This window comes from Melospiza melodia, chromosome 2 (assembly GCF_035770615.1).
Source record: "Melospiza melodia melodia isolate bMelMel2 chromosome 2, bMelMel2.pri, whole genome shotgun sequence".
NCBI lineage: Eukaryota > Metazoa > Chordata > Aves > Passeriformes > Passerellidae > Melospiza > Melospiza melodia.
The window spans coordinates 142,291,903-142,318,901 of NC_086195.1; the positions used below are offsets into that span (position 1 = coordinate 142,291,903).

Below are 26,999 nucleotides of genomic sequence, written 5' to 3' on the forward strand. Positions count from 1 at the left end.
GTTTTGCAGCTATTTCAGTGTCACATCAGTTGCTGACGTGTTTCAGCTTACAGCAGATTTTGAGTTTCCCTCATTTTATGTTTCCTCAGCTGGTAGAGGGAGAAGGGCAAGAGTGCTCTGTCAGACAGGGAAAATCAAATTAATGTACTTTTGAAAGCCTGTGTCTGACACTATCTGCAAAAATGTCCTGCAGTTATTAAACTCTGACCTCTATTTGATTACTGAATGTGAGGGTTTGCCTTTTCCTCCTAAACAGTCATTAGAATTTTAAATTTCTGTCTTCCTAACATTGTTTTTGTGTCTTCTCTTGTAGCTACAATATTTTACCAATGGTAACTACAGAGCAGGGCCTGCTTGTGGTGGCTGAAGCCAAAGGAGTTTGGACTGACAAAGCTCATCAAACCCAGGAACATTTGGGAAATATTTACTCTTGAGAAGTTTCACATGATCATCACTTGCTGATTTAGGTGGGTGTACAAGGTTTATGTTCTTTGGCTTTAATTCTCCAGGAATCTCAGCATCTTCCCACCAAATAAAAGGCCCTTCCAGAGTCACAGAAGTTGTTTGATGTGCATAAGGAGGCTGACCAGCACTTCCTTAATGAATTTCTGAGCTCAGCCCCAGCTGAGGAGTTGCTGTGCAGGGAGGCAGGAGCTGCCTGTGTTTCTCTGGGAGGAGACTCTGGCTCCCAGCAGCTTTGATGGTGTCAGCAGAGGCCAAGAGGTGCCCAACCAGCAGAAGCCCCACTGAGCACCAGTGGTATTTGCACTGTCTTTCTCCCACTGCCCTAAAAAGCCAATTCCCTCCACATCAAAAGTGTCCCTGTTGAGCAATTGCTGTGTGTCAGCACTCTGCAGCCCTGAGCTGTTTGCCTGTCTCTGAAACATGGAAAACACAAGATGTCATAAAAGGAAAACACTGTCTGCTTCCAGGCTGTTGATTTAGGAGGCAAAGCAGAGAAATAAAACAAACATGCTCCAAAAAGCCTGAGAGTGCAATCAGATGAACTGAAGGAGGAACAGCCACATTTTCAGGTAGTGGTTCCTTTGCCTGGATCACAGGACATTTTCTATCAGACCAGCAAGACAGACAGCAAAGTCAGGGCTATTAAAACATCTTTTTATGTCTTAAGTAGGATAATGGAGCTGAGATACCCCCAGGTAATTTCAGCTCTGCATGTGTAAGCCCTTAAATTTGGGGGGAAATGCAGTGATGGATGAGTCCCATTTGTTCTAATCACTGTGCAAGATCCCCTTGCATTTCTGTTTCCTGCAATTGTGCAGCCTGTGATCTCCTTGCCATATTTTCTCCCAAATGCCCCATGATTAAGCATGTGATAGCAATGCTTCCTATCTTCCCCTGCTATCTCCAAATGTCATTCTTTCCCCCATGCTGCTCATTTCAAGAGTTTAATCTGCTTAAAGAGATAATGATTAATGAAAGGTGAGGCTTTGACCAAGGAGGTTAATTTAGCTGGACTCCAAAATGAGATTTGAAGTTTTCTAAGCAACTTTTAGCAAGTTGCCAGCCCTCACATAGATCATGACAGAAATGTGGAGTCCAGAATTCAAAACAGCCCACCATGCTCAGTGTGCTGCTGCTCTTTATTGTGATAAACAAAATACTGAGGATGTTTGGAGAGGTTTGGAACAGAGAGGTCATTAGCCAAACTGGAGCAATCATTTTCTAGGCTAGCAAAGGCAGACAGATGCAAGTTATTAAATGGGGCTTGTCACAGATTTGAACTCTGCACATCTACGCAGAAAAAGCCAGAGAAAAGCCAGGAACACGATGAACTGACCTAAGAACACTAAAATCGTGTCAGTAAATCATTTGGGTTTCCAGGTTTCAGGCTCTCAGGACCTCAAGGTTTAGAATGCATCAAACCAAAATTGGAGCACAGGATGTCTGTCTATGTAACACAGTCAAAGGAGAAAATGGAGCAAATTTTTTAACAAAAAACATCTTAAAATCTGTTTTCCCCCTTCTTATGTATGACTCTCCTTCTATTACTAATATTTATATCCTTTATACGTCCACATGTGGCTTTTGAATATCCAGTAAAAAAAATAAATAAAACCACTTAATGCAGCATTCTCTGTAGGTAAATATTAAAAGAACATTATAAATTTGGAGGGGGGAAAAGAGTCCAAAGACAGTGAATAATTTCAGGGGTGTCATTTAGTACAACTTTATTGTTTAATTGTAGTCTCCCGTTTCTCAAAGCAGGTTGGACTCAATGATCTTAGAGATCTTTTCCAACCTTAATGATTTTATTATTCTAAAACCAAAAAATATGGATACATTTGGCCAAAGATATGGGCCAAAATTTGTGCAGAGTAGTTGTGAGAATATGACTGAACTTCTAATTAAACTTGTGTTATGCCTTGTTAGAGCTGGAAGTCCATTGCTTCCCTGAGCACACTAAATAAATAAGAAATAAGGAATACGGAGTGGGGAATAAGGGAAGTGCAGGAGTGGGGAATAAGGGAAGTGCAAAGGGTGTGGATCATGAGAGGTGGCCTGCACTGCAGGACACACCTGAAACAGCAGCACAGCTGTGACTTTGCAGCCAATTGGAAGAGAAAAGTTTGAGTCAGTGCAAAATTTGCTCCTGAATCAGCCTGGTTTAAGGGAACTGAGATCCCCGAGAGGGAGATTTTGGTTGCAGTCAGTGTGTTTGAGGAGGCAGCTGCTCTCTCCCTCATTTCCTGCCCCTCACTGGAAAGGTGGACACAACAGGAATGCCAAAAACCAGAAACCCCTGGGTCAAGGTAAAGCTCATATATAAAAAGTTTCTTCCTCCCTGCTTCAAACAAGATGATGGGAAGATTACTTCTTTTTCTTTTTCTTTTTTGTTTTCTTTTTTTTTTAATGCTGTGATTCACATTGGTTTGGTAATTGAGGAAACAGTCAGATTTTGCAACCTAAATGCCATGAGTAAAAGCACTGGAAAGAACTTCCAAGAAGGGTGGTTTGATTTGTGGTGCATGAGCTGGATGAACTGGTGAGAACCCCAGGAGAAATGAGACTTTCTGGAATTAGGGTGATCAGGGACTAATAGAGAATTCATTCCTTAATTTGATTAAGGCATGAAACACTTAGGAATTCATTATTTGAGTGGGAGAGAAAAGTATCCTGTTTATTTAGCCTCAGTCTGACCTTCCTCATGAACTGCCAAGGGGTATCCCTTTTTCCTGTATTTATACACAAGTTTTTCCATACCAGGTGTATTTGTTTTCATTTCTGGAAGGACAGAGGAAAAAAAATGAATACTGTGACAGAGATACAAACATCTCACAAGGAAAAAGCTACTGAGAAATGGGCAACACACATTGCTACCTTTTTTTTTTCTGGGAACAGAATCCAAATGGCCCACAACTACTTCTCCTTAGATTTCTTCATGATAATTTCCTGAAAAACATGGAGATAAGAAGGTAAATAAGCTTGGCTGTATATAGGCAGGAGTGCAAAAGCAAGGGATTTAAATGCAAATAAACCTGATGAAAGATTAGGGCAGTTGCATGTTTTAGACTTCTTATCCTTCATAAGCCTGAAAAAAATAATTTAAAAAACCCAAGAAACCAACAAGAAAAACATCACCACAAAACCTCCAACCTCTTCACATATTAATAAGCTATGACTATAAGTGATCCAAATGCCCCCCAGCAGTTCAGTTGTGGAGGCTTCTGGTTTCTTAATAATCAAATAATCTTTCTAAATTGTAAACTGGACTGTAGAACATATCCAAATTTCCTTTTGGTTATAAGGACTTTGTGAGAAAGCATATTCTGCAGAAAGCAGAACAAAGGAGTTTTCATAAAATTACTTCCAAAATTTTACTTTGAATACTTGTGGCCTTAATACAATTTTTTAAAAACAACATAAGTAGTAAGACCAGAAAGGCCAAAAAATATGACCTTTGATTAAAAAAAAACTAAAATTCTTCACAGTGTGTTCAGCCCATAACTGTTGGATGAGTTACAGCATGTCCTGCAGAAATTGATCCTGATCTTAACACTCCAAGTAACACAAAATGAAGTTTGTCCTTAGTGAAATTGTTCTTAGGGATTCATTGCCCTCGGGAGAAAAACCAGCTGATTCTTGGGGATGTCTGGGGTTTGGGTTTGCGTTTTTTTTTCTGTCTAATACTTCAGTAACACTTCTCTCTCCTGTCTCCTCCACAGAGACTTTTCTCCCCTCGTGTTTTTATTTGAAGGTCATCAGTGGGAATCCTATTTAGCTTACGATTACAAAAGGTAAGTACAAGCTATCCAAATCTTTGTTAATGAGCCATTAACTTTGTAACACCTAATGAGAAAAAGAGGGGGAAACATCAAGTAAGTCCTGTTGATGTGTTTAAACTGATTTCTTTAGCAAATCCTGAAGAGCACAAGGTTTCCTACAGCTCTGAAGGCCTCGTAATTTAGGTCTGGATTGCAGTAGCAAATTAACTTCCATGTAGCTCATGTTAGGGAATATTTGAACTGCTTCACAGTGGAGAAACATTCTCTGCTTTCAAAACAAATAGTGGCTGTGAGTATCCACCTGTGATTCATGGCAAAGACATCTGAGGCAAAGAGCAGCTATTTTCCAAGAGGTGAACTGCAGTTAACTGGGTTCAAGTTGGAAACACTCAGAGGAACTCCAAATATTGCTCAGATGGTGTGCGCTTAGTCTGAGGGCTTGTTAAAGATGGATTCTGCAGGGTTCCAGCAAAGGGGAAAAAATATTTTTTTTCTCTGAGGCAGTGCTATTCTTTGAACATTCAATTGGGATCATTTATTTGTATTTTGGAAGTGCCCAAATGCTCCTTTTCTGTTTCATTTGCAATGCTGAATTTATTGCACGGGGTGGCAAATGGGGTTCATTGTGATTTGAAGTTGTTGCCACAGCTAAAACTTTCTTTTTGAGTGATGGGTAGTTCTGGGTGATACACCCCTATCTTATTGTAATTAACTAATTAACCAGGTTTTTATATAGAATCACTGCTTGGAAGTGCATGCATCAGGGCTTGTCTGTCATCCTTAACAATCAACTGCTCCTTTATATAACTTGCTGCTGTAGTACATCTCTTTGGGAGTTAATTATGTTAAAACTGATGAGATTCGGAGGAGGATGTGCAGAAAGTCTGAGGGAGGAATATCTTATTATGTGCTGTGACATGAAATAGGTGACTATGGTTAATCAGAACTAGAAAGAACTTGGACAAACACACAGATAATGCCTCCAAAAAGGAAGATGAGAGGGAAATGCTTCCATTATACGAAGGCAAGAAGCAGTTTCCTAGATCTGAAAAGAAATTTTATTTAAGCAAAGCTGATTCTATAGCTTTGATGTGACAACCACTGGATGGTAATTTATGTCTGAATTCTACATTAGAAAGAATTCATATTGGAATGTTATTGTTTTCTCTTTGTTTCCATGTAGGGAAATTTATTGTCATCACCAATTTCTTAAATTTTCTATTACATGTTTTTACCAGAAGTTTCTATAAAAAGGATTAATTTGCTCTGGTATTTAAAATTAAGCTCTCAGTATCATTTAGCTGATATTTCTTTGTTAATTTTCACCTCAAAATGGATGGTCAGAGAAGTTTTCCTAATATTTAAATTTAGATAGAGACAGTTTAGATGGGATATTGGGAAGGAATTGTTTCCTGTGAGGGTGGGCAGGCCCTGGCACAGCTGTGGCTGCCCTGGATCCCTGCAATGTCCAAGGCCAGGCTGGAACAGGGCTTGGAGCAGCCTGGGATAGGGGAAGGTGTCCCTGCCCATGGGACATTGTTATGAATAATTTTAAAGCCTCTTAAACCCAAACCATTCCATGAATATTTACCCTAAAAGGTATGGTGAAAAGCAGAAAAACTGTTTGGGAATAAAAGATAGCATTTTCATTTTAGTGAAACAGTACTTTTAAGAAGTAAAGGAAATGGTTTATTTCCTTCTTAAATATTTCTAAATCTTCAGTCACAGCTGGAGGTCAGCTGAAAATATGGACACAAGCACCAGTGAAGAAGACACAAACTTCTGTTGTGAAAACAGAATAGTATAAGGCTAAGGGTCAAAATCAGTCACTGGAAGGTGGCAGTTTATAATTCCTAAAGAACCAAAGTGAGAAATGAAATATAAAAATTATTTAACGGGATGAACATTGTATTTTTAAAGTGTACAGTCACTTTTTCAGTGGATAGAAAAGGGGGCCATGCTTGGCATGCCCATAATTTACTATAAAGGCAACTTGTGTCAAAATAGCTGTTGCAGATCCTAGAGGATGGTATCCTTTCCACAAAGGCAGCACAAATAATAATTTATACAAATAATAATTACTTGTTTATTTTTTGCTTTAATAATTTATAAAGTAATAATTTCCCATCTTGCACAAGTAATGCTTTTCTACACCTCTGCCATCTTGTAGCAGGTTTTGGTAATTTATCTCTAATTACCAACATAAAGTTAGCTTTTTATTTAGTTAATACATCAGGCATGAAGCTAAAAAACCTTTTAAATCTTCCTGAAATGCTTGGTCTTTTCCCTCCTATTTTGCTTCAGATCAGCTATCACTCTTGTGAATGGACAAATAATTGCCAGAGTCATTAAAATCTCATAAAAAGGAAAATAGTGAGTGCAGCTATTGAAAAGGGACCATGACTGTGACTTGATGTGGCCAAACAACTTCACAGAGAGCAGAGAGATTTAGGGAGATAAGGTGGAAATTCTGATGTGGTTAGATGTTAAATGTGCTTACAGGTACAGCATAAATGCTGAAATGTGCTCTTTTTTCCCTGTTCAGGAAGCATTTAATTTCATTTAATTTCATTTCATTCAGTGCTCAGGCAGGAGCAGAGGGGCTCCAGGCATTTTGAGGCAGAGGATGTGATTCAGGTCCGCTTGCCAGTGGCTGAGGTGCTGAATAAAGGAGCACTTTGTGACATCTCATCATCTGCTGTCACACGAGCTGCTCATACAGAGCGTGTTTAGCTGCGGTTCTGAGGACCTCAGAAAAGAAAGGGGAGCTGGGGGCCGGGGGGAGGAAGGAAGAAAGAGTTACCAGCCCTTTATTACACCTCCAGAGTTTGATTCATGTCTACATCTTGACAAATAGGAAGGGCTGGGAGAGGGTGCTCAATTGATGGCAAACAAGGAGCTCATTGTAGGTATCCTGCCCCTTCTGAAGGCAGCATTTAAACCTGCAAGCACTGGAGACTCCTCACAATGCCGGGCCCATCCATTACAGACCAAGGTCTGTTCCCAAAGTGCTGTCAGCTGTGCTCTCCAGCAGGAATTCCTAGATAGTATTCCACAGGATTTTGGGAAAGACAGGATATACCTTTTCATGCAAATTCATAGGAAACCTCTAGAGAGTAGTTTTATCCATCAATACCTTATCTTTTACAATATTATTTATAGCTTTCTTTATATGACATATAAAATTGTGTGTATCATCATTGCACTTTTTAGTGGACAGATTATTGTTTAAACCTGCTTCCTGTAATTCTGATTAAGTTGTGGTCTTTACTTCTGCAAGTCATCAGTGTTTCTCATGTTGCAATCCAGATTTCCATTTACTGGCATTTAATATATCTATACCATGTAAAACAGCTGAAATATAGCTGGGTTAATCACATCAAGCCAATTGTAACAAAATTCAGTTAGAAGAAGCACATCTGATTTGTACCCTCCTAATGACTCTGAAGACTTCCCTTCATGTTACAACTGCACACAACTAAAATTTTAAATTTTATTTTTATATTTTCTCTCTCATATTTATGCCTTATTTGTTTTCCTTTACATCTCTGGAAACTTTTTTCAAAATAGTTTCATTTTGTGATTTGTACCCTTTGGTAGATTCAAGTCACAATAATTCTCAGCTACAACCTGAAACTAAGTATTTTCTGTACTGAGAAGTACTTTCTGCCATTCCTCAATGGGCCACATTTGAACCTAATTAATATTCCCAGCACTTCATGAAGAGAACAGTAGTAGTATTCCCATTAATTGTATTCTCATTTGGCTGATGGGATAGCTAAGGTACAAACAGGCTAATTTATTGGTAGAAAGTCACTCTGGAATCAATAGCAAATAGGAGAATAAGTAACAGACTTTTGTTACCCCAGAAAACAATGTTCTAACCACAAGGACGCTCTCTTTTTCCTCAGTAATAAAGTTAAATATGCGAAGTAAAATAATGAAGTTGTTCTACAGATTAAATTCACAGTAATAGCAGATGTTCAACAGTTTTTAATTTCTCTTTTTGAGTAATGTGGTCTGTGTACTGCCTGCAGCAGGATTTAATTTGTCTCCTTGCCGTTATCAGACAACTAAGCTGCTGTCAAAACAGGCAGATCAGGAATTAATGAAAACATTTCTCTGCAGTTCTGTGATTACAATACAGGCAGCTGCATTTTAATTTCCCAGCATTTAAGTTTCACATGCAAAGATCTCAGTCTTAAATTCAGATCAGATAAGAATACAGGCTAAAGCTCACCTCACATCTGAAAAATCTGATCTCATTAGGAGGGAATCTACAGAGAGCCCCTATAAATGCTCATTAATAATCACATTTCCCCAAACCCCTTTCACAATTGGCACTAAGGGAAATCTTTCTTCAGTGACTCGTCCCAGCACAGGGATACACAGCAGATTTTGCTACTCACACAGGAATACTTCAAAAACATGCTGAAGCCAGAAAGGATCAGAAAACTGCCTAAACTTCACTATACTTGTAAAAATCTGTATAACCTTGGCTGGGTTATCTTCTTCCTATCTCTCGTGGCAGGCCCGTGCCCCTCAGTCTTGAGCAGTGCTCAAATCACTGAGCTGTTCTTGGGGAAGGAAAGGGATGATAAACGTTCCTCAGGGCATTTTGTTCTCATCCTGGATTTGTAGCCTGGTTTGGTCTGAACCTCATATGTAATTTAGAGCCAGTCTTAAAGCCTGGTGAGTTCTGTGAGCAGCTGTGGCATGTAACTTGTTCAGTGTGTACCTTTTAATAAGCAGCTACAAGCCTTAGGTCCTAAAACCAGCCTTTGGGAGGTGCCTCTCCCTGTGTTCTCTACAGCAAGAACCAGAGGCTTTTTGGTTCTGCCGTTAGAAAGAAGAAAGATTTGGTTTATTCCACAGAAGCATCTGATTGAAATAGATCTGGGGGCTGTCAAGCTCCACAGAGATGTGCACTCAGCCATACTCAGATTAGATTCAGTTTGCACTCAGCCATACTCAGATTAGATTTGGTTTGGGGTTTGTTGGGTTTTAATTGTAACACTGCTCCTTTTCTAGTCCAAATTAGAAGTATTGGTACTGGATTCTGTAAAGCCTGTACTGACCTGATTGGTTTTGTGGTTCCTGGAGTTCTGTGTAAGCAATCTCCCTCTTTTCCAGCCACGTATTCCTTCCTGCATTATCCCTTTGATTATTCTGTGGCGAATACTTCTACTTGTACACAGGGAGATGGAATGGAAGACTAATCTGACTGAAATTAAGTCCAATCTACCCCCTCCTTGCGTCTTGCTCCAAAAAGAACCCCAAAAAACAAACCAGAAAACAAAACAAAACAAAATTCTTGTCCTGGCACAACGGAGATGGCAGAAGTTAGAGAGACACCTAATGCATACATCCATCCTTTCACCAAAAACCTTGTTCAATAACTCTCTCAGCCTGGCTCAAAGCCCATTCCAGCCTGCCCTTGTTGTGGAGCAGGTGTTTATTCCATGTAAAAAACGTGCAGTGATCTCTATTATTTTTCAATTTCTCATTGTTTTCTACTAGCTTGATAATTTACATCTTTAATGCTGTCAGGATATGAATAATGGGAAGAATAATTAACTTGCTCATGCAAGTAGTACTTCCCAGTTATATTATTTCTAAGGAGGACAACAACAGCAACAAAAACCAGAATTCCATATACCTTAATTAATGAGCTAACCGCTTAATGCAGTTAAATTAATACATTGTATTTTGAGAGACAGAGACATATGGATGACAATTTTGTCTTTTATTGCAATAAAGAAAGAGGTTGAAAAAAGCAGAAAGGTTATAATATATGTAAGAATCAAAGATTTGTTTTACAGTCTTGAGATTTTCTTGTTGTTGTTTACTATAAAAAACTGATTAAATGTTTTGTATGAAAGTTCTTATACAAAAGTTTTTAAGTGTTCTACCAGGAAGGAAATTAATTAGTAACCTGGTGCATTTAGTTGTCCTGAAGGTAGGACTTAATATTCTCTTCCAGAAACTTTCTATTTCTTCCCCATATACATGAAAATGAAAACTATTTTAATTGTTTATTTATACCACACCTATACTGGAAGAAACAGCATTCAAGTCATTATTTCATTTTATTTTAAGACATCTTGAGTCCATGTGTTCATCCAGTCCGAGACAGCTGTTTAGAAATTTAACTGTCTGGCTGCTGACCAAAATAAATGGAATGCCCTTTGTGTAACATCCTTGTAAAATCTGTGGTCGTGCACCAAAATCGATAAATCTTGAAGAGAAATGAAGAACCGAGCTCAAGGGTTGCAAGACATCTTAAAAAACATGTCCTCTGTTTTTCACCCTTCCTCCAACCTCAGAATTTAATATATGTGTTGGCTCCAAGTAGCTGGAATAGTCTCTTTAAATCCAAGGGTCACAGTGCTGTGGCTTGATAACATACCATTCTTGATTGCTGCCTGAACAAAACAAAAAATGCTGTTTGGCGTAGTCAGAGGTAGAAAACCAAAATTATAGACCACAATAAAGCCTGCCTGTAATAATCTGCAGTCTTTAAGAAGAGAGAAAACATATGCTGTGATTTCAGTGTTCTCAGCTTGGCTGGGGCACACCAAAGAGCATTTCCCTTCTTTTGCTTTTCAGGCCAGTCATTTTATTAATATTTCATTATAAACCTGCAGATATGAAACCTAGAAGTTGCTCTTCAGCCTCTGCAGTTCCTCCTGTGCACCTTTAGGACAACTTTTCCCCACCCACCCAGGACATGGATAAAATAATAAGCAGGACCAAAATGTTCAGTCCTTTGGGGGCTGCCAATCTGTGTGAATTTAGAAAATAAGTGCAGGTAAGTAATGCAGATAAACAGTCAGATGAACTGTTCCAATAGGAGAGGATAAAAGGACAAGGAGAACAGGGAAATGCAGGGAACTAAGGAAGTCTTCACCATTTTGTGGGCAAGGTGCAACGCTTCTGAGACTAAAGCTGGTTGCAGAAAGTTTCAGCCTGATCTCAAAAGGTGATCTCTGAGATCCTGAGGCACACACAGGGTGACTGACTGATATCCACCTCCACCTGTCAAGATAGGGAAGGTTTTACAGCAAAAAAATAATCAGTGATGGAAATGGAGAATGTTCTTCTTCCTTGTACAGCAGTCATGGAGTGGGGAATGCTGCAGCCACTGAACTCTTCCCTGAAGAAAAATTAAATTGAATTTCCAGGTTAAATTAAATTTCCAGGTTGAATTTCCAGGTTAAAATAACCAGGAAAAAACACTTAAATATTTAAATCCCTTATTGTTGTCACTAAATGAGGTACCCTGAGACATTTGGGTTCTGGATGCTCCATCACATCTTCTCACTCAACTGTTGTTTACTTTCACTGCAGCCCATACGAAGCATGGAATATTTCCAGAAATAAAGTCACAATTCCTGGTGAGGCTGGATGAGGTGCAGAGCTGGAGACAGGAACCAGGAACCATGCAGGAGTTTCTGGTGGTAAGTAGTGATTTAGACCCTGCTAATTAACTCCTGGTGGTATTAAGGAATATTTTTCTCCTCCCTGCAGTCAATAAAATAATGAGGATCTGGTTAAACAAACCATTCCATGATTCTATGAAATTACCCTGATGAGCATCCCCTACAAGAAAATGAGTTTGGGTATCATTTTAACCCCAGGGCTGCTACCCATCTTCAACAGACTTAAATGGACAGAAATAAGTATTGGGTACTTCCTCAGCTACCTATCTCCATGCAAAACAATCGTAAATTCTGTTTTCAATGTTCCCCAAACCCAGCTTAATATCGTTGAACCCAGATTTTTTTTAATTAATTATGAACTGACGCATGAACATATTTTACGGACAGTTTTCTATGCAGGCAAACCCAAAAGGTTTTGAAAGGAACATGGAAATTGCCCTCCTGCCAACCTGTTGAGCCCTGCCCTTGTATGCAAAGCCTGGAGCAGAGCACCCCTGCCTCCCCTCTGGGAGGGGATGGGGATGGGGATGGGGATGGGATCCATCCCCCTGGAATCTCCCAGCCATCCCAGGCTCTCCTGAAGGGAAGAGGAACATCAAGGCTGGCCCAGCAACCTGACCTGGCCCCAGGGCAAGGGAGAATTTCCCTTTCCAGTGCTTGGCAGAGCAGAGTCCAACTCACAGGCAGGGAAAGCTTTGCTTAATAACTTTGGGACTTACCGGGGAAAATGCCTTTTTCTGAGCTGAGGAGTGTTTTGGGGGTTTTTATAGGGCCAGAAGGTACAGGGATGAACTCGTCCGCCTCACTGGCCCTGTGGCTTGGGACGTGTTCAATTCAGTCAGGCTTGGGGAAACAATCTGAAAACATCAACCAAGAAACACAAATTTCCTTCTTTATGGACAATGTCAAACAATGAAAAAATATCAAATAATTTTCATTTGAATAGTGATTTTTGTAATTGCGGTGGCAGAGGTAGGAAGAAAAAACATCTTATTCTGACAGGGACTAAACACAAATGTATAAAGCACTGGCCTGCCAAAGTGTGTTTCTCCTGCTGGGACAAGACTGAATTTTCTCCAAAATATAACTCGAGTTTGAACAATTTACTGCACTTCTCTTCTGTGCTCTCTGATTTATAGCTCAGCTACTTATGATAAATAAGTGTTGGTAATCTTTAGAAGGGATTGCATCTGCTGATGGGACAGAGCCTGACAAATTCCACCAGGCTCTTTGCCTATTGGCAGGACTTGTAATTATTAGCATTAATTCTCCAAGGAGCCAAATTCCTTATCACTGATGCTCTTCCTTTATGAGTCCCTCCCCTCCAAAAATTTAAGCTTTCAGCTTTCCAGCAACAAGCTCTGCCTTTACTGGGATTGCTCAAGCCATGTTTTGGAAGCTCCTTCTTTGTTTTTCCTTCAATAATTTGCTAGAAGTACTACCATGTGTAACCCTAATGTAGCAAAATATTTTAGTATATACTTAAAATTAATCCTGCAAACCTAAGAAAGAAAAATGAGAATTTGCTAAATCAGCTCTTCCAAAAGAAAAGGGGAAAAGAAGAAGTACCATGTCCATAGCTGAAGACAAAAAAGAAAATTATTAATGTGATTTATTTGAAATGAGAAAGTGAGGATCTGGGTTACGTTTTTTTAGTTCTTCTACTTGACTTTTCTGAAATCAAGGCACAGAACTGTTCTAATCTGATCTTTTACATCTCTGTTTCTCTGGTTAAATTATTGTAAAGAAATCAGATAAAATGTAGTACCCACAGTACTTTTCTTTCTTGTGGCGATTTAGTATTTTCATAATATAATTCTTTTTTTTTATTTTCCTATCTACTTTTTACCTTTAATATTGATTCATTTTTAACTCATTGTTGAGAGAAATATCAGATGTTTCCTTATGACTGGGCAGACATCAACAGTGACAACACTTCTATTTAGTTGATTGTGTTTCTTGTATAATATTCAATATAATCAAAATGGGATTTTCCTACTCTATTTTCTTTATTTCTGCATAATTTTAGCCTTAATTAAAGCAGCATTTCTGATGTATGTTTTAATTTTAGGCACACCCATCCCTCTCACATCAGTGGTGTTTCTTCAAGAAACTAATGTCCAAAACAAGAGAAGAAATTTCATATGAATATCCTTGAAAGGCTGAAACCTGGAAATATGGATCTCCAGCCACATCTCTGGTCTTATCATCTCCCTTTAGGTGTTTTTACCTGTGCTGAGACAGCTTTTTGCCACAATGGAAGCTTTGTGCTGGCACTCAACAGCCCACTTGGTGCAGTTGACTTGCTAATGGTGAATTTTTTTCATGAGGTGAAAAGAGAGCTCTTGTCCTTCTTGTGCTAAACTGGTTTGAAATTCCCAGATCAAAATACATGCTGAGCAACACTTCTTGTACTTTCTTACTCAAGCGGCTTTCTCCTAGTAAATGTCTTTTCCACCACAGCTACAGGTTATTTTTTATTAGGGGAATATGACCACTGGCTCCCCAAAAGGGAAAGGCTCCTTTCCATATTGCTTTCCAGACCACTCCCTTCCCTGGGAGTTAAGTGGCCTGCTTGCAACAGTAAAATAGCTCTGAGCTCATGTGAAAAAGCCATTTGAATCCTGGATGGATTTCACAAAACTTTGGTTCACTGGGTAAGAACCAGATTAAACAGGCCATGACATAATAGATTCCATATTTTATAATCATCATCTGCATCTTGCCTAATTAGACAAGATGCAGTAAGGCTGAAAGGCATCAATATGTTGATTTAATAATTGCTTGGGAGTAGCTGCCATTTCATTGCCCAGATGCTGTACTGGATAACTGAGTTGTTTCTCTAGATCAGTTACTGTGAAATCAAATATTCAACACATTCACTGGGCTTCATTCAGTGCAGGTATTTCTGATACAGGGACATGAAGTGAAATGGCTTCAAACGGAAAAAGAGTCGATTTAGAATTTTTATATCAGGTAGAAATTCCTCCCTGTGAGGTTGGGAAGGCCCTGGCACAGGGTATTATATTTATATTATATTACTTCTTATATGATGGCTCCCAGAGCAGCTGTGGCTGCCCCTGGATCCCTGGCAGTGTCCCAGGCCAGGCTGGACAGGGCTTGGAGCAGCCTGGGACAGTGAAGGTGTCCCTGCCATGGCAGGGGTGGCACTGGATGATCTTCAGGGTCCTTTTCCATCCCAAGTCACTCTATGATTTTTTTTTCTATTATTTTATGTCATTTATACAACTAAATATTATGCATCCAGTTGAACTCAAACAAACAAAATTTCTTTTTCCTCCTTTCTTCCAGTGAGAAGAAGTCAGGAGAAAATGACAAGGATTCCTAGTGAAATGAAAGCTGAGTCTTTGCTTTTCAATCAACCATTTAATATTTATTCAGAGGAAACTTCACATTTAAAATAAAAGGTAGGAATGGATGCTCAGCATCTTCTCCAAGTACCCTGCTGAGAGCAAGGAGATTGCTAGAATATGCTGAGGTGGAAGGAAGCCCCAGGGATCATCAGTTCCAAGTCCTGTCCCTGCACAGGCCCCAAATCCCAGCCTGGGGATCCCTGGGAGCTCCTGGAGCTCTGTGGGGCTATGCCCAGCACCTCTGGGGGAAGGACCTTTCCAACCTAGAGCTCCCCTGACACAACTCCAGGCCATTCCCTGGGTGCTGTCCCTGTCCCAGAGAGCAGAGATCAGTGCTTGTCCATCATGAGGATGATGAAGACCACAACAAGTTCTCCCCTCAATCTCCTCCAGGCTGAACACACCAAGAGCCTTCATCCACTCCTCACCATCCTTCCCTCCAGTCCCTGCACCATCCCCACGGCACCTCCTTGGGCTCTTTCTCCCTCCTTTGCATCTTTCTTATGTCATGGCTGCCAAAACCGGGAAATACCCCAGGATTTCCTGCTCATGCCCAGCTGAGCCAAGGGCTGCAAGAAGGGCTCAGCACGAGGCCAGGTCACACCACCAAAAACCAAAAACCACTTTGGTCTCTCTGCCCTGCACCGACCAGAGCAAGGATTGCTCCTTCCATGCCCTGCCTCGCTCTGTGGGCTGACTGATTGGGGTCCAAGGAATTTGAGGATATAAAAGCTGGTTCCAAGAAAAGGTGGGTGAGATGTGGGGTGAGAGTTGGCAGGGATTTCAGTGTGCAGAGTTCCTGGTTAGGGCTAGACCACAGTTCCTGCCTTCTTTCCCTCCCTAGCAGGGGATTGCCAGAGTACAGCAGGCACAAAAATACATTTAAAGGCTATAAACAAAAATAGGAGTGCAAATGTTTTATTGGCAGAAATGTTTTAATATGGGCAGTTGCTAAGGAGTAACCAATTCCTTCCCCATAGTGACAGCCTATGAAATGTGATGGATTCATTTTTTTAATCCTGTTTATCCTAGCACTCAGTGGCTTTTCTGTTTTTCAGTGTAAAGTGAAGTGTTGTGCATTATCTTTCAAATGTTCTAAAATTAGTGTTCTTCTCCTGTGACTGAAACTCTGGAGAAAATTGCCTAAATATTTTTCTCAAAGTGGCTGTGATTGTTGAGATTAAGTTCCTGGTTATCCACTGTGGTGTCTTATCCCCTTTTAGGTCACTCCTTCAAACCCATCAGCCTTTGAATCACAAGTTTTTGTGCTGCCATTTCATGATTTCTCACCTTGGAGAGGAAAAACTGGTACAAACCAATTCCCCTTGGATGGTTACAGCACAGAAAACAGCAGCTTAACTTGTACTAGCTGTGACCACATAATTTCTTTTCAGGCTTATTAAAGAGGACTGGAGACCAACTGGGATTAGCCACACGCCTTTGAGGAAGTCTTGGGAGTTGGTGTTGAACTTCTTTTTGTATGTTAGTGGAGAAAAAATCCCCTGCATTCCTGTGCCTTGTGGTGTATTTGATCTGTGGGCAAAACAGGGAGTCTAATTTCATTTTACAGCGTGCTGTGATATTTTTATGAAGGGTGTGATGCGTGCACTGTTTGAGGTTATTTCCCTGCTCCTTGGACCGTCAGCCTAACACCTTCCATGGGCATTAAATGCTCATTTCAAATGTGGAAAGCCAAGGTTTAGAGGATAAGGTCCAGATCTCAAACTCCTCTCAGACGAGAGCTGAGCGGAGGTCGGGCTGATCCGCTCTTTTACCAACATTACTGTGTCCCTTCCCTTCTATTATATAAAACTTTAAAGAAACAACTTAGGTTTAGAAAGGGTTAGAATTTTTTTTTTTTAGAATTCCAAACCCTTTTTTAGAAAGAGTTTAGGATTTTTTTCCTGAGAATCTCGATTTTCAGGTAATTCCTAACATAAACAAGGTGAAATACTGCCCAAAGACTGCTTATATTTCTTTTTTTCTGACTGAATTCTCTTCTGCTCAGCCACCATGAACCACATTAGAGTAGGAGGACAGTGATGAAAAGCCTTCTACAGAAAAAGCAAGTTGACAGCAGCAATCAAAATCCTTTTCTATAGGAACTCTTTATCTGCCATTTTTACCTCCTTTCCTCATCTCTAAATATCAGAGACAATGTGACTTGCTCAAGTGTCCTGGGATTTGCTTTTTAGTGGTCAGTAGCATCATTTCTTTCTAAAATCATGTTCTTCTCTTTCAACCCTGGAGAAACAAAAACCCAAACAAACAAACAAAAAGCCAACCAAAAACAAACAAAAACCCACATAAATATTTTTTTCAATAGCACATTCCACTTAGTAGACTACAAAACTTTCCACACTCTTCTTTCCTTAAAACACTTAAAGTGATAGAAAAATGGACCAAATCCTCCAACATTTACCCTACCTGCAGGCTTGAAGAAATAGGAATTATTCTTGAATGAGGTTTAAAAAGATAAACCATTTGAATGTACTCCTCACTGACTACTTTTGAAAATTGGATGTCAAAATCAGCAGGCCAACTTAATGAGATACATTTTTGGGGGGAGAATTTCAATACCAGAAGTAGTTCCAGCCCTAAATTAGTGGGGTAGGAATTGAACTTTCTCAGAGCAGGAATGTTTTTACCAGCTCCATTTGTGACACAATATCTGCAAAGATTCTGCTGGATGCAGGGGGGGGAAAAGCAAAATGAAAAATACAAAGGCTATTTGTAAGCAACAAAGAAAAGAAATCATGAAAGAGTCAATAGAAATAGTCAGGGAATACTAGATAGGTAATCAAAACATAAATCAAAAAACTTGAGAGAAAAAATAGGTCAAAGACCGAAGAGCAGAGTAGAAATGCTCTTCTTTATTGCTGAATACCTTGGAATAAATATATTACTATTGAAGTTGTAACTGTGAAAATCGTTACTCTTTAGCAGATAGAAATTATAGTTGCTTCATATTCCACTTTTTATATATATACAAACATATATATGTATACACACACACACATATATGTGTGTGTGTGTATGTATGTATGTATGTATGTATAAAAATAAAGGCCTCATTAATGTTAAAATATTTCAGATTTTACACTTTCTATGTATTCCTAAACATTTCAGGGCAAAGTGCTAAAACATGAACTTAGAACAAAATTCACAGTGCTTCCTTACATTGCAAAAGGTGATTATTTCATTGTTTTCACACTCTGAAAAATGAAAATACATTATCCTGCAAATGAGCCCCATACCCCTGTTCAGAACAATTTATACATATTGACACAGGCACACACTCTCCTGTTAATACACGGGGTGGATTTACCACTTCAGAAATATTTTTGTTCTGAATTTTCTTGGTATTTCCCATTGAAATAAGATTTTACTTAACAAGAGTGGAAATTCCTTGATTCTTCCTGAAAAAAAAAGGAAATTTGGAAAGAGTCAGAGGAGCCCTGATTTTTGTTATGCAGAAGCACCTAAAAGATGGAGAGGGATGGAAACAGGTCCTTGCAAGTGCCCTTATGGAAGAGAAATAGGCTGGAACTCAAATGAGGAATATAAAGATTTTATTTGATGTTTATCAAAAAGATTGCAGCTCTGGTTGCTTCATATGATTGCAAGCACACATGAAGCAAAGTTAAAATAGGCCATGCACCTAACAAATGTTTATAGGGATTTTTTTCCTTGAAGTGATACTTAGGACAGGTTGTTGTAGTACAAACACCAGTTTAATTCAGAAATTGCTGAAATTCCCATCAGGTATCCAATCCCTTCCTACTAAAGATCAGGTCCCATCCTTCTGGGTGACCTCCAGCAGAATTGTAGCACTGGGGAGCATTTTCATGGATTTCATGGATTTTTCAGGCCCAATGATGTTTTGCAGTTGGAAACAAGGAAAAAGCCTCATCTTTGAATAGCAACCTCTCACAAGCCTTTCAGCAAGGATTTTGGGAACATGCAGCTATCTATAGGCCACAGAAACAGTTCAGGAACTGTTTCTTCAGCTTTAAAATACTCCAAACCTGCCTGGGGTTTTTTGTCACCTATATCTTAGATTTGAGGTGCAGAGAGGAGCTGTCATCAGAATTTCAGGGAGCTTCTTCAGGTAAGGTTTGAACAGTCTGGACAACATCAGCTGCTGTTTTGAAGTTGCCCTTATGGGCTTCATTTTCTTCCTTCCTCAAATATATTTATTAAAATATATTTTAAAAAATATATATGTATATATAAAAGCCTCCTTAATAACTGAAATCTCTTGTTCAAATCCTGCTCCCTCTTCTCTTCCCACAGCTCCTGTTGTTTGAGCAGGATATATAAAGATACCTTTGTTACCCTTTCTGGAAAAGGAACAGCTTCTTCAGTCTTACAGTTCTTTGAGAATTTCTCCGCTTTGAGTTTTTATTTGGCCCTTGCAAAGGAGGCCACGGCCTTGGCAGCAGAACTGGAGAACATTTAAAGGTATTTAAAGCTTCCTGATCCAGGCCAGTGGGTCAGAGCTCACAGTTCGCTCTTTCTCAAAAAGCGGGGGGAAAAAAGTTCGAAATCTTGTTCTATAATTAAGAGAACACTAATGTCTGTCCAGGAAACAGACATGGTTTATATGGTTTTGTTGCTTCTGCAGCTGATAGGGGCTGACTGAGGCTGTGATTTCTGATACGACCATGGATGTGAACCTGGGGATAGATTAGAGTTCCATGTTCGAGCCCTTGAACCACTCCAGCACCCAGTGCCTGCTGTACCTGGGCAGCCTCTTATTGCTAAAACTGGTGGCTAAAATGCCACAATTCAATTAATAAAGCAGCTCCTTTCATTAAACATTTCAGGAAGAGCTCAAATTTCTAAACACAGATTTTCCCAATCAGCAGCAGAGCCTGACCCTTGTGTACTTTCAAGACATTTACTCTTATAATTGTGGCCAGCTTTAACATAAACACAAATCCTCCAGGAGGGAGCCTTTCCAGAGGCCAAAGATGGGTTATTCACAGGGCTGAGGCCTCTGTGTGTTTTATCAGAAAGCAATCTGAGTAATTCCAGTGTTTTATCCTGCCATGCCTACTTTTCCATTCCACTGGCAAATGGATTTCATATTTCATTTCCCACACACCCCATCTGCACAACAATAATTTGTGTACCTTTCAGCTGCCTTTATGGAGTGAACTGGTTTAACTTTTCCTCAGGAAAAGGCATCATAAAATGAGGTGTTGGTATGCTGTGTCCAAGTGGTTTTCCTCAGAGCTGTTCCTGCTGGCACCAGGGTTTGATAAGAACAGAGTTAAGATTCATTTCAGATGGGACCTAGAGAAATTTGTTTCCCTCCACAGAATTTGTCCTGCTCAGCATAGAGCACTGGGAGGCTTTTTTCAGCACTTTACACACTTGAAATAATCCAGTGGGGTTGTTGGCTCAATTATTTATCTAATACACCAGAAGAAATGTTTTCATCGTCTGTAAAAGTGCCACATTCTTTGTTTTCATGATTGCTGCTATTAAATAATTAGGCTTTTCTAAATTCTGTGCATGTCTTGTGACAAATATTGAATGCAAATTTTGATAATTCTGATTAGCAGAGAAGCCTTGGCAATTAGGTGGAAATACAAACTAACAAAGGCTTGGCTTTCCAAGCAAGAGATGTTCACAGTGTTAGGCTTTTTTCCTTCCTGTTAAAATGTGGGTTTGGTTGTGTTGACATATGTAATAGTGCAAAATAATTTGCTGATTCATTATCAGAAGAACAAATTTCTTATATGAACAAGGGAACAAGGTGATGTTTTTCTCTTCTTTAATTTTTTTAAAATGAGAACTCAAACTTTGTCACACTTCCTTTGTTGGTTTTTTTTCTCTTCATCAGATATATAAAAAAATACTTCTATATAAATCTATATGGAAGTATACTGATTTAGATTATATTCTATTTAGGATCTATATTTAGATTCTAGGATATAGAATCTAAATATCAGGGATTCATTCCACCCTTAGATAAGAAACATTTGACAAAATACTCGGAAGGTTTGCTGGTTCCCTGAGCACCTCATACCTCCATGTGTGAAATGAATGGTCTCCTGTTACCCTTACCCAAATTTTTGATTAAAAAATCCAACTAACTGTAAATGGATTAAAGGCAGCACAGGGATAACCTTGTTTGTTAAGTCCATAAAAGCCTAGACTGAAAGGACTGTAAATTTATGAAATATTTACTGACATGTTAATGTTATCCCTGCTATTTCCTAGCACACTTGGAGCATTTCCTGTCAGGTTAATTAAATGTTTCTCCTTCTATTTCTGCCACTTAGGCCAGGTGGCTGCTAAATCAATCAAACCACAAGGCTGGGAGGGAGAAGCTACAATGGAAGGATCTGCCCACCTCACCACAGCTCACAGGTACAGAGGGAATTGTCCTGAAAAGAGACATTGCGTCACCTCTGGGACAAAGGGATCCATTACCTTTAAGGAGCTCTCCCACTTTATTGAGGCTCTTGTCCTATTGATCTTAAAATGGGAACCTTTTTGGAGAATTATTTTCTCACTCTGGCTGAAAATTGAACCAATTTTTATTGCCATTACCTAAAATCCTTCCTTGGTTTTTTTTTTTCCTTTTGTTTTTCCATTGGTAGTTAGTTTTCTTTTGTTGTCCTTAAGAAGAGAAGGCGATTTCTTTTCTCCTCTGTTGCATTTTATTTGAAAATGTGGTTTCCAGGGCCAGCAGCCAACTCAGCAGTTGCCTCTTAGGATAGAGATTTGACTGGAATTTATGGAAGAAATATAGGTGTGAGGCCTGTGAGCGAGGGCTGCCTGGGACTGGGTTTATAACAGCCCCCTTTGTCCTGCCTGCCATGGAAGTTGGGCACACAAACACGTGAGATTGCTGAGATGGGAGGGAAACTGGATGTATTTGAGCACAGAGAAAAACAGAGGGGAAAAAAGGCACCTTTGGATATAACTTTTCAATGTGCAGACAGAGCAGCTTTATTAAGGCCTCTGAATATTTTAATGCCTCTGTTTTGGAGCTGGCTGGGCAGGAGCCCTCTTTGTACCAGGGACTGTGGGAATTGCACCTTGCTCTGGAGACAGAAGGGCCCAGATACCCCTTTTTGCTTGAGAAATGAAAAATCCTCCCATACAGTGGAAAAAATGTGATGTTTTTAATTCACCTTTCTGTTACTTGTGCCTGCATTGGAGAGGTGTAAAGGCTTTTCCAGCTGCATTAAACACTTGCCCCTAAAATCTCTTCAAATGCAGCTGCTCTACTTTGCTTGCACTAAAAAAAAATGTGCTAAAAATGTGGCAGCACAAGGTTATGGGCACAATCCACCTCCTCTGTTTTGGAAGATGGCAAAGCTTGACAGCAATTTCAGAAAGATCTTGGCAGGTCTGCCTCAGAGCCAGGACCACAGCAGCTGTAGGGTGACGCAGTTGCAACTTCCTTCTTCCCCCTACCCACTTTTTTAGGTTAAATAGAGCTCAAAATGGGAGAATTCAGCCAGACCTGGCAGCACCCTGATTTAGTGACTGCACAATGGCCTTCAAGTTCACACAATGCCCTTAAAATTCACTGATATTGGAGTTCATGGGAGGGGATCACAGACTGCCCTGCTTGGTGACAAATGTACCCCTGAATGACCAATGGTTATTCTTCCTGAGAAATTCCTCTCTTTTATCTATACTTTGATCTTTTTTTTTTCTTTTCCACGAGAATTGTGTATTCTCATCTATCAATCAGAAAAACTGCTTTAAAATTCGACTTAACCCGGTCTGTGGCTGTTCATCTTCATATATTTAGTGAAGGGTAATGTGAATCCCATTAATTTGGTCTGCTCAATGTACTCAGTGCCCTCCAGCCTTGTCAAAGCCACTGATCTCAGTCTCCTTCACATCAACATTGGAGCATGGCTTAACTTATAAATTCATTAAGTCAGGAACAGAGCTCCTGACAAGTGCTAAATGCATCTCACATCTAACAGCATTTGTCAAGAGTCTTTTCTCATTAAGCTCAATTTGGGTTTTACAAGAAGTTCCCTTGGAGATGCTGGCTGTTTTCATCTTGCAGCAGCAGTAAAGAGTATAATAGTCTCTTAATAGATCCCCGAGGAACTGCAAATGTGCAGAATTGCTGCTTTGTCAACTGCCTTCTCCCAGGGACAGGAGCTCTTGGGTGACTTTAAGGCTGTGTGATGAACACACCGTTGGTTTCTGAGCTTCTGCTCCATCTGGCTCCTCATGAAGAGAGCTGGGAGTTCTGCTCTGTGCTTGTACAAGGAACCAGAGAACCGAAGTGTTCAGGTTGAAAGGGATTGAGGATAATGCAGTTCCAGCCCTGGTGCCATGGGCAGTCACTTTTCTCTAAACCCTGAGGTTCTCTAAGGTTGTTTAAAGCCACATCCGACCTGGCCCTAAGCACTTCTGGGGCAGCCACAGCTTCTCTAGGCACCCTGTGCCAGGGCTTCATCTCCCTCACAGGGAAGAATTTTCTTCTAGCATCCAATCGAAACCTCTTCTCTGTCAGTTTGAAGCCATTGCCCTTGTCCTGTCCCTCCAGACCCTTGTAAAGAGTCCCTCCCCATCCTTCTTCCAGGTTTCCTACAGGTACTGGGAGGCCACAATGAGGTAACCCCAAAGCTTCTCTCCTCCAGGCTGAACAATCCCAATTCTCCCAGCCTTTCTCTCTAACCAGCTTGGTGGACTCATTTTCCTCCAGAAGCTCCCACAAGGACACTGAAGGATGAGGCAGAAGGGGCAGGAGAAAGGGGGACAACAACCTGTGGCACAAACTCTATTTCCATTTCCCTCCTTGAATGGAACAAGTTTTGCCTCTGGCCCCGGCTCTTTGAGCAGATGCTGCTTGTTATCTTCTCTACAGCCTGCAGTGGGTGCTCTGCGGTGCTCAAAGCCTGTTTATTTAAGAATTGTTTGATAGTCCCTCTTTGGAAACCCATTAGGAACTATTCACACTGTGTCAAAACTAGGGAGACATTAAATTTCACCTAATGCTTCCTGAAAAGCTCTGGCACCTGGCCTGTGTTTCAAGAAAGAGTTAAACAGGGAATACACATGGCAAAAGAGCATGCATAAAGCTGTCCCCACCTTTCCCTTTGCGGTAACAAAACACAGACCTCTTTAAGGGGAAACTCAAGAAAGTCATTCAAAAACAGCTCTTTCATAACTTATCAGTACCTTACATGTTATATTGTACAGGTGTCACTGTGTAATCCCCCACTCTCTCAACAATTTTTATACCAAACTGAGGATGTAAAAGGTCCATCTGGATTTCCTCTGGCTTTTCCTCCCAACATTATTCGGTCTCTGTTTCTTCAATCTTTGCTAAGCTGGTGGAACATGCCCTCAAATGTCACTTACAGCACTTTCATATTCTACACTGAAAAAAATTAATGGAATAGAGTTTGCAATTCAAATCCTGCCACTGACAGACATTTGCTGAGGCAAAGTCAGGAGGTTCAATTTAGAAGCTGTAAACTGTTACAGGGCTGTAAATTCCTATTCCATTAATGTTGTGCCACACTTAACTGGGGAAAAAAAAGAACCAGCCCTCAGCTTTTTTGGAACCTATGAAATCTGGGGTAATCATGGTGCTTCTACAGCTGCTTCTTCTACCTGTGCCACTTAAAACTCCGGGTGAAAATCCAGCACCTTGGCCTTTTAATTGAACTGTAGATTCCTGATTGACAGGCACTATTTATATTTTCACATATTAATACCTTTATGAACACTGGCAGAATTGTAATTTAATAGAGATTTATTAATAATAACTTAGAGATTATTTCACTTACTGAATTATGTTCTCTCTTTGAGACATCATGAGCTTTCTTTCTGAAGACACAGCAAGAGAAGAGAAGAGAGAAGCAACTAAAAATCACAATTCACCAGTCCAAGATAAAATTCAGCAACAGCCCAAGAGGCACCAGGTACTGTAGGTTTTGTATTAGCAGCATTCCATAAAAATCCTACTTTTGCTATTTGACTCCCATTCCTCTTTATGGCTCTACACAGTTAACACTGAGTTTGAAACCAGGATAAAATATTAAGAACCTTAGAAGGTTCTCCTTCCATTTTTCATTTCCTTCTCTCTCACGACCACCATCACCATCATCACTACCAACATCTTTTTCCATCCAATAAAAAAAAAGGAGAGTTCTGGGAATAAAATGCCACAGATGTTTCCACAATATATTCTTGATACATTACTTATATTTCATAGAAGTCCTTGAACTCTAGATTCTTTTGTATCTTGTCATGTCTAGGCCTGCTGCAGTGCCTTCCAGAGCAAATTCTGAGTGTATTAATTAGAACATGTCCTCTGGTTTTCTTTCCATCACAATTTCTTGTGATTAGAAAATAGGATCAGACAACATAATCCGATTATTTCCCTGGTGCTGCTGATTAACTGTGGTGTTTCCCTGCACATCTCAGTGTCTGAGCAGGCTCCTTGCTCCTGCAGAGGACAGTCTGTCACGAGAGAGATTGTTTCACCACTCACTGAAATTTAACCTGTGTGAATAATGGACTCCCAGGAGAAACCATGAAAATCAGTCTCCTCCACGGTAGGATAATGCCAAAACCAGGTTTGAGTTTCAAAGTCACCAATGAATCAAGAAGGGTGAGAAATTATGTCTGAGGGACCATTTCCTTTAAGCCTTTTTCTTACACAGCAATGAGGGGTTTTTTGCAGTATATCTGTAAATTTTACTTCCTTCATGAAATTAATCAAGGATTTTCACTGAAGCATTCCTCACTCATTTAAAGGTTTGGAATTTTTGGGGTTCTTTTCACTGCAACTTTTTGTGTGAAGAAAAAACAGGGAGAATAAAATTTCCTGAAAACTTTTCCACACCATTACATTTATTAAAATTTTGGAGTGCAATTTTAACTAAAGTCAAACAATATTTTTCTGAAACAGATGTGGTCATGGATTCTGTTCCAAATTAACAGAAAGGAAAGTGCTTTAACACATTTTGTGAGCACCTCTAGCTTTGCACACTCTTCAAAAACTCACATTGGCTCAAATTAGGCACTGGTGTACTATCTAAGCCTTAAATAATACATGTGTTTCTTTTACAAAGATTTTTTGAGTTGGTTTATGGTTCAGGATTATTGCTAAAGTAATAGTGGTTATTTTGGGCAACAGCTGCTGCTGTTGATAAGAAGTCTTTGTATGAGGGCAATGTATGTTGAGGTTGGGTGTTTTCTCTCTCTTCAATTTTAACTTCTTGTCCAGCTTCTTTAATGGTAAGGCCTTGTCCACTTGGAATCCCAGAAAAGCACTTTTTTTGTCCAGGCTTCTTTTCTCTGTTGAGTAGCAAGGAACAGCTGGTAGGGAATTCTAGCCCAGAGTGAAAGTGGCTTAGACTCCCTCCCCCCATCCCTCATTCCTCCCCAGAAGAATTACTTTGCCTTAAAAGCACACTGATTATTCTGGAATAAAGTAATATTCCAGATATCGTGTTCCCAGGGGATGGGGGTGTGCTGAGGCTACTACTCAAGGCTCCTGCTACAGTTAGCCCAGTTAGTTTTCCTATTCAACTTTGCTTTGAAAACAAATCCTTTCCACTTCAGTTTTAAAGAATCAAATTGTTATGAGCAGGTGAAGAGAGGGAAAATGGAAGTACTTCATTTTAACAAGAAAGCTGGCAGCTTTTCGAGTTACATCTCATGAAAGTGGGAGTTAGGAGTTTGCCTCAGTCATCAGCTTGAAAGGTATTTTTCTTTTCTCAAGAGGTATCAGCTCCTTGAGATAGAACAAATCAAGAGTGAGGAAATCAATGGAAGTGATGGGGAAGATTTTGAAGGGAAGGCTCAGAACAGGGCCAGGCTCTGCTCCAGGCCCAGCAATGGCACCAGAGGAACAGGCAGGCACTGATCCCAGCAATTCCCCCGCACAGGAGACACAGAATTTCTGCTCTGGACAGTACCCAGCCCTG

At 40.0% G+C, this 26,999-nt stretch overlaps 1 long non-coding RNA gene across 11 annotated transcripts in view; it reads left to right on the plus strand.

The window, feature by feature from the left end:
• LOC134415266 (uncharacterized) overlaps positions 1-26,999 on the plus strand; it is an 85,028-nt gene that overhangs the window by 20,554 nt on the left and 37,475 nt on the right. For 9 of the 11 annotated variants that reach the window (XR_010026995.1, XR_010026998.1, XR_010026996.1 and 6 more), the window contains 9 exons: positions 314-467; positions 4,188-4,259; positions 11,598-11,707; positions 13,761-14,019; positions 15,002-15,117; positions 19,360-19,527; positions 21,360-21,447; positions 24,874-24,986; positions 25,492-25,622. This is a non-coding gene — a long non-coding RNA (uncharacterized LOC134415266). Of the gene's footprint in view, positions 1-313; positions 468-3,240; positions 3,438-4,187; positions 4,260-11,597; positions 11,708-13,760; positions 14,020-15,001; positions 15,118-19,359; positions 19,528-21,359; positions 21,448-24,873; positions 24,987-25,491; positions 25,623-26,999 lie in introns of those variants that run through there. The other 2 variants (XR_010027004.1, XR_010026997.1) reach the window with 2 other exon arrangements.